Here is an 8,799-nt window from a genome sequence, read left to right as displayed (position 1 = left end):
TAACACTTTCCAAAAGATTTCAATAGGACCTATCGACCTAATGTATTATTTCCTCTTACTTGCACTTTCCATTTAAATTTGCGAACCTCAAATAATGGCTGAACATTGTATTGTGTTACAGCAACTGAATAATACACATCGCTTTCAATACCGGAAAGTGTTGAACACTCCTAAGATATAAGTGTGAAATGCTCAAAAAAGTGCTCAACTTTAGTACATAAATGAGGAAAGTTGTGGGTTTCTGCCTATAACTTTCTGCGGTATAGGTGGTAAGTTTCCAAGCATAACTGTTCCATCAGAAGAAGCTGTTGAATGCAAGTAATAACAATAATAATACTTGCATCTGATATAGTGCTTCATCACGTCTTCAAGATGCCTCAAAGCTCTTCACAAAATATACCGTAAAGTGAATTGACTGTATATTTTGTGGGTGAAACGCGGCAGCCAATTGCGCACAGCAAAACGTATCTTGGACCTAGCAAGATGTTTTGAATGGAGGGAATGGTTGTGTGTCCAGCAAGTATAGAAGAGAAGTCTTTTCCGCACCTCTGAGGCCTGACCCGCCTTGATCTACTTCGTCTTCCAGAGGAAAATACCCTTCAAACCTTAGATTCCTGCTTCATAACATTTTCTGACATTTCTGAAACACAACGGGATCGAAAGTTAAAAGAATACCTTCGGGACAATGTCACACTCAAAACCTTTACTTTTGTAAAAAAAAAACTTTTTTCTTGTTAACGCTATTTAATATTTTTCTCTGTTTTCCTTTTGTTTTGTTTTGTTTTGCTTTAGGGTCGTCCCTGCTCCGCACACACCACGCCTGCTTCAGAAGCCACACGTATAAACCCGCTGCCCAGACCTGTTTCACTGCTGTGTTGCTGCCCTCTTGTGATAACACCACAGCGCCTTCTACCAGGACATTCTCATCGCCACTCGTTGCCTGTAGGAAACTCCTGGTCTCTGCTGGGAACTTCTTAACATTTGCACAACTGAGTGTCATCATGAGCAACGACCCTGTGAATCACCGGCCCACGGCACAGCTCATTGATCTGATGTGCTGAGCAGCCGAAACGCCCACAAGCAAAATGTTTCACAAGAGGGCTTACTTCACTATTTTCCTCCTTGAGGTTTTTTTCTTGAACAGGCCAACATGCTTAGTTTCCAGGCTCTGGCACCGCAGGGGTTTTGTTAGCTGCTTACGCCACAGTATATTAACCATTAATATCTCACAAGTGGTGGGAGACCAAAAAAAAATACCATTTCCTTGCTTGCTTTCGAGTGTCACGTTTCTTCCCAAACCTCGCAAACAGTGGAATTGGACGGTGCAAGAAAATGGCTTTCACTCATCTCTTACTGCTTCGGTGCGGTTTAAAGGAGACATTGATACATTATTTTCTCTCATTTCTTCTTCTTTTCCTTACTTCTCTTTGTCTTTCCTCTTCTTTCCACACATGCCCAACTATCGTGGTTTTCTTATTCTCCAGTAAAATAATGCTGTTTTGTTAGCTGCTACACCACAGTATATTAATCATTTACAACAACAAAATTACATTTAATCATTTAATATCTCACAATCAGATCAAAAAAGCACCATTCCTTTCTTTTGAGTGCCATGTGGGCAGAGCTATCCCGACATCAGCAGCAGAGGGGAAAGCGCTATCTGACCACTCCATCATTTTAACAATAACAATCATTTAATTGGCCACCTATCATGTCAAAATATCTAAAGCACTTGACATAGAGTGGATATCAAATGTAGTGGCATTTTTAGGCAAATGAAGCAGTCATTTTGCACACAGGATGTTCCTATTCACAGTCATGAATGCTACTAGGAGAAACTCGCTTTGCTAATAGTGTCGCGGGATCTTTAATATCCACTGGAACAGACAGAAGGGACTTTGTTTGAAAGAAGGTCCTGAAATGTAGTGTTCCGTCTATAGTGTACCCGAGTCTCAGTCTGGACTATACATTTTGTGGTCTGACTTGGGACTTGAACTCACAACTTTCTAACCCAGAGTTGGGAGTGTTACCAACTGGTCCAACCTAACAAAGTGCTTTCATTTATACTTTGGATATTGGGATATCTCTGCCTCCACAGTATTCTCGTATTTTCCCCCTTGAGGTGCGAGAGATAACACGACAAACGTCATACTTTGAAATCCAAAGTCACAAAGATACGAGATCAAAATCTTGAGGCAGGAGGTCGAAGACTGACTCACCTCAAATGTTGGTATCCTTGACAACTGAATATCTTTTGGGGGCTTTTGGGGTGGGGAGGTGGGGGGAGATACCATGTAATTTTGCTCTACAAAACATCTTTGAAATATATTTCAGCTTCAAGTTAAGACTTTTTTTAAATAATATTTTTGGTGAATTTGTGCCTTCAAGAAGCTGAGAAATGGAAACTGTTCCCCTTCTGAAGTAAAATTCCACTGGTCAGGAAAGTTAGCCACTTGTAAAGGGATTTTCGCATTATTAAAGCAGTACAACAATCCTGACCCCCTTTTCTCAACTTTACTAAACCACCCAGAAAAAGGTGTGGTCACTCAATACATGACTGTTTGTGGGACATTGCATTTCACCCACAAAATATACAGTCAATTCACTTTACAGTATATTCTGTGAAGCACTTTGAGACGTCTCTAAGACCCGATGAGGCGCTGTATCAAATGCAAGGATTATTATTACTTTGACCAGTACAAAGCACCAAGCTGACGGCGTCTTCTTCACACACCAATAATTGCCAATTATTGCCGGAATTCAAGGCAGCATTGAGCTGCGAGCCCACCCCCACTGACACCGCCCCACGTTCACCGTACAGAAAATGATTATAGCTTTCAATGTAGCACTCTAAAATTCTTGCAAAATGCCTTTGTGTTAGCAAAGAAGCATCACAACTGCGTCCAATCCTTACCTCTTCCAATAATCGCAACTTCCAGCAGCAGTTAGCACTTGTACTCTGCTATCACCAAGCTCACATACTTGGATGAAGTTGCAGAGGGCTTCCAACACTCATTAAGTTGTACGCTATTGGAGTTTCGCCCACAAACTATACAGTCACTACACTTTACAGTATATTCTGCAAAGAGCTTTGAGGTGTCTTGAATACCTGATAAGGCGCTATATCAAATGCAAGGATTATTATTAATATTAAAATAGAAAGTTTGAGGAGGGAAGGAAATTGCCCTTTCAAACGCAGATTAGATTGTTTTAGAGAATAACATTATGGGATATAGTACATAGTTAGTTTGGGATATATGTACTTGCGACCGCCAGGAAGGTGGAAGACGAACTAGATGGCCCTCGGTCTTTTATCGTTTAGCATTTCTTATGTTCTTTTGTGAAGTGAATATACCTCTGCTCTTTCCCTTACATCTGAGTAAGTGATATGTTTACTGTTTTGATCTAAGGAGTTGACTGTAACTTTAAAACTAACATATCTCCAATCTTTCATTTCAGGTCATTATGTGTAAAACTGCAGGTAATTGAGCCCTTTATAAATATATGATTGAGTGCTTACATGTTTATAGAGTTGCAAAGTAAATTTTTGAAAGCTTCTCAAACATAATTTGTGGAGATGGTAACATGTTTTAGTGCTCCCAGACCCCAGCAACCTTGCTCCCTTGCCTCCTTCAAAACATGGCTCAAGACCCTCCTCTTTGACCGCGCCCTCGGCCACCCTCCTACCCTCCCTTCCCTCCACCCTCCCTGATCCCAACCCCCCGCCCCCCCCCCCCCGCTCGGGTCCAAATCCCTTACTGTCCAGCATCTTGGGATGTCCTCCCGACGTGAAAGGAGCTATGTAAATGTAATTTTGTATTGTATGTTAATTGCCTCACACCCAATTTCTTCTCCCTCTTCCTTCCACATATTGGAAGCTGGAGGAACGAAGGTAACGTTGGTAGCTGTGAAAAATTGCGTACAGTTAATGCAATAGATAGCCAACGCAATCCTTAGTGGATGCAAACAAATGAGAACCCAGAAGGCAAAACAGAGCAGAATCAAACAGAATCATAGTGCAGCGATTATAATAAGAAATACTTTACTCAGTAACTATACCTTTAAGGAGTTTTACTGATTATCTGTATTTTGTTCGTACCTGTGCCAAATTCTAACATAAATCCAATATCATTTCAGACTTGCAGACATATCTCAACATCTTTTTTCTCATCTTGATGATTTACCTGGTTTGGAAAGTACAAAAACTGAAACAAATCCAATCAGCAGGTAATAATTAGTGGATAATGTCTTTGCGATTCTTAGATTGCTATTTTAATCTATAAATACGATAGGATTTTATTACATTCCCAAAGGAATTTGATGTGTGTGTAATTTACGACAATCTATCTATCACGATGATAATTTGAGAAGTTTGTAATGAAGGATACTCTTAAATTAAATTGTAGATTTAAAACGTACTCCTGAGTTTCTCTTATTCTGCATGTATTTCACTTGATGCTTGAACAGGGGGTGTGAAATATTTGCACCTGAAAAGGAAGTAAAATAATCCTTGAATTTTAATGATACAACCTCAGTTTGTGTCTGGATGTTAGAATTAGTTCCACCAGTAAAAAAATATTTTTTCTGTTTGCTCAAGGGCTGAATAACAACTGCCAGGTTTACCCACAATTAATGAAAGTTATATCTCAGAGATCGGCCTTGCATGAAACACGAGAAGGTAGGTTTAAAGTTTTTCACTAGTTCCTTTAGCTTTTCCACCCAGATTTACAGTTTTTCTCTCAGGCTTGCATATTCTTGTCGACAATCCCCTCCCCACAGTATTGGTTGCTGTGCTATTCAATAGTTATTTTGTTCATTCACTTCGTGGCTGTTCGTAAGGCATTGCTGTGTGCAAATTGGCTGTTTGCCTACAAAATATAAAGTCACTAGACTTTACACTATATCCCCCGTAGCACTTTGAGATGTCCTCCCGGCGTGAAAGGCACTATATCTATATCTATACATATATATATATATGCGACCCATTAAATTCCCTAAAATCCTACTTCGCATTACGTTTGTCTTAAAATTTAGGATGAGGCAGAATCTGTGATTAAAACCAGCCGTAATTTGGAAGCCGGTTTCAATTAATTTCTCAATCAACAACAACCACAAAATTACATATGTCGGTCCTTTCACGTCGGGACGACGTCCCAAGGCGCTGGACAATCAGTGTTTCGGAATTGAGCTGGGGGTTGGGGTGGGGGAGAGGGGAGGGCGGTGGGGGGGGGGGAAGGAGGATGATCGAAAGCACGGTCGAAGAGGAGGGTCTTGAGCTAGGTCTTGAAGGAGGCAAGGGAGGGGGCAAGGCGGAGGGACTGCAGGATGGAGTTCCAGAGGGTGGGGCCAGAGCGGCAGAAGGCCCGCCTGCCAATGGTGGGGTAGGTGAGGCGGGGGATGTGAAGCAGGCCAGAGCCCGCTGAGTGGAGGGAGTGGGCGGGATGTAGGGGGTTAGGAGATCACAGAGGTAGGGGGGGAGCACGGCAATGGAGGGCTTTGAAGGTGAGGACCAGGATCTTGCATTGTATCCTGTGTGATGGGAAGCCAGTGGAGTCAGACTTCATGACTGTTTGTGGGACACCTCTGTGCACAATTGGCTGCCGCGTTTCGCCCACAAAATATACAGTAAAATTCACTTTACAGTCTATTCTGTGAAGCGTTTTGAGACGTCTCAAAGACGTGATAAGGCGCTCTATCAAATGTAAGGATTATTATAACAAACATTATACTATAACAAAGCTCAAAAAACAGAAAACCTTGAGATTAATGGATCTTCATTTATCTTACAGAAGATGAGAAAATTCAACTCTCAGTGGAAGAAACGCAGCCTTTTAGCTGAAGTTCCCAGTTTGTCTGGCATTTTTCTTTTACCATTATTGTTTCCATAAACTAATATAACCAAACTGATGGTGGTTAATCAGTGAAAATCAAGGTGGCTGAAACCATTCTACAAACCTGAGGAATGTGCAGCTATCAGGCAGAGTAAAAATCTGTGTTTGAAAATAGTTTTAATGCCACCTTATTCATTGTCAGCAAGTCTGGTGGAGTGAATATTTTTGTATGGGGGTAAGAATTTTTTCTTAGGACAAATGCCCTTCAAAACTGAACAAAGTGAACTTCTGTCTTCCTTCTTTATTAATGTGAATCAAATTCTAATGTTTTACATGAGGTGTTAAACTCCAGGTCCCATCTGCCTGTTAAAGATCCCATCGTGCTGTTTGACAAAAGAGCATTTCTCCCAGTGTCCTGCTTGATAAAATTGGTCATTCACTCCATAGCTGTTTGTGTTCAATTTGGCTGCTGTATTTGCCTCCAAAGCTTCACAAAGAAACTCTGTGAAGTGCTTCAAGATGCAGAATAATAATTTGGTCACTCAATCCACCACTGTTTGTGGGACGCTGCTGTGCGCAATTAGCTGTTGTGTTTCCCCCACAAAATAGTCAATTCACTTTACAATATATTCTGTGAAGCACTTTGAGACGTCTGAAAGACATGATAAGGCACTATATCAAATGCAAGCATTATTATTTATTATCATAAAACATTTTGGACGCTATATTAAATACACAGATTATTATAACAGTTGTTAGCAGGGGTCACTGATGGGATACCAGAAGCCATGACTAATTTATCTTTTCCCCCACGAGCATTAAACTCAATTGCAGGACGCTACAGCCAATGAATCATAGATGAGAGATTGTGCAGCATATTCTTCTGTGATTACTGCTGCATTATCCAAAAATAATCTTTGGGTTATAAATAGGTACTTCCACTATGCATTATGATAAAAAGACGGTCCATCTAGTTCGCCTTCCACCTTCTTGGCGGATGCATGTACATATGTCCTGAACTACCTATGTAGAGTCCTGTAGCTCAGTGGTTAGAGCACTCGCTTTGCAAGTGAGAGACCTGAGTTCAATTCCAGGCAGAGGGCGAAACCTTGGGCAAGTTTCCTTACTCCACACAGAGCCTAATAATAATCCCTCCAAAACCCAAAACAATAATAAATTGGTCATTTTCAATCTACGACTGTTTGTGGGACATTGCTGTGCGCAATTGGCTGCCGCGTTCGCCCACAAATATACAGTCAATTCACTTTACAGTGTGTTCTGTGAAGCACTTTGGGTCGTCCTCCCGACGTGAAAAGCGCTATATCAAATGCAAGGATTATTATTATTATTATATTAAAATATTTAGTTTCAAAACAATGGTTATAGAACTCTACTTAGCATTGTGATCGTCATTGGAAACTTGAGTGTTTTGCCGCTCATTTTCAGAATTAAGTTCTTAACAGTATGGCATTGTTTGATGATTGCTTTTGTTTGGCGATCATTGTAGACAAACTGGATTGTAGATCTTTAATGTAGACCTGAACAATTAAGTAAGATTTGTGTGCTGAAATGGAGTTTTCTCTTTTTGATATTTTTACATTCCACTTTTGGTGTCTGAGTCTTCATGAAGTTTACATTCATTAATTTGGTTCATTAAATTTAATTGCTTTAGTTGCTTAATTTTCATCCAATGAGTGTTTGTGTGCATGTGGGCGGGCAGGGGTGTGCAAATCTGTGTGCCTTTCCACCATAAATGATTCACTTCTGCTTTGTGGAATGAAACAGTTCGAATATCATGTTTCCACCTCCCCTTCCCAACCAAGTATATTTACAAAGCTGCAGTATTAGGGTTAGAAATTTGACCTTTGAGTCCTTAGGTCAACTTCTCTAAAACCCAAGACCTTTTCTCTCTCCATGCAGGCAATATCAGGTAATTGGGCATTTGTTTTGCATGCAAAAGGTGATCCACTTTGTAACGAAGGACGTCTCAGGAACTTGTAAAATAAACTAATAGAAATGAAAGGGAAACGACTATTCACATGCAGGATGTAAAAGTGGAAATGTGTCCATGTGTCCCAGTCTCTGTGTTTTCAATGCAGAGAATATTACAAATGTGTTGGATGTTTTGCACCATCTTTTTCCAACCTCAATTGTAACTTGCTGCTCTGTCCCTTCAAGAATGTTTGTGATAATGAATACATGTGTTAGAATATTATATTGCTTTTTTTTATTAAACTAAATCTATTAAGAAGCTGCTTGGAATATTTTAGAATAAAGGTATTTCAAGAAATAAAACTGTAGTCGTTGTCTTTTTATACTCTATAATAAATAGTGACAATTGCGTTAAAACAGGAGATTATTTTTCAGTAAAATGTCCAATAACAAAGTCATAACAAAATAAGTTTTTGCTACATATAATGTATACATATACATTATAGAAATTCAAAGGAAATGAAATTATTCTAATTGTGCTGTTGAACAAATTCACTTGTAATATTCCATTGGTCTTCATAATGTATTTCTTACATACTGTAACATGTTCTGAACATCTTCATTCTAACAGACTAATAAATTACTTTTTACCCCTCACGTACCTGCTATGCCACTTTGTTAGAATTTCTATAGCTCTCAAAAATAATTTTAAAATACTATATATTAAATATTACATATTTCTACTAAAAACACATAGGCTGCTCATTTTTAGAGCCACATTCAAGTTATTCTAATCCTTGCATTTGATATCCTTGCATTTGAAACAGGAGTGTGAACTATATTATCCCATAATTTCTATATTCAACATATTCTATATTGCTAGGTTTCCTCTAATTGATAGCAGTATAAATTCAGCAGTAACGGATCCTTACAGGCTTTCTGTTCAAAAAAGAGCAGATCACTGTAAGTGACAGATTAGTGTATAAAGACATAGAAACCGGAGTAGGCCATTCAGCCCCTCAAGCCTGTTTCACTA

This window comes from Callorhinchus milii, unplaced genomic scaffold, assembly GCF_018977255.1.
Source record: "Callorhinchus milii isolate IMCB2004 unplaced genomic scaffold, IMCB_Cmil_1.0 Scaffold5, whole genome shotgun sequence".
Classification (NCBI taxonomy): domain Eukaryota; kingdom Metazoa; phylum Chordata; class Chondrichthyes; order Chimaeriformes; family Callorhinchidae; genus Callorhinchus; species Callorhinchus milii.
This window is presented reverse-complemented; position numbering follows the sequence as displayed.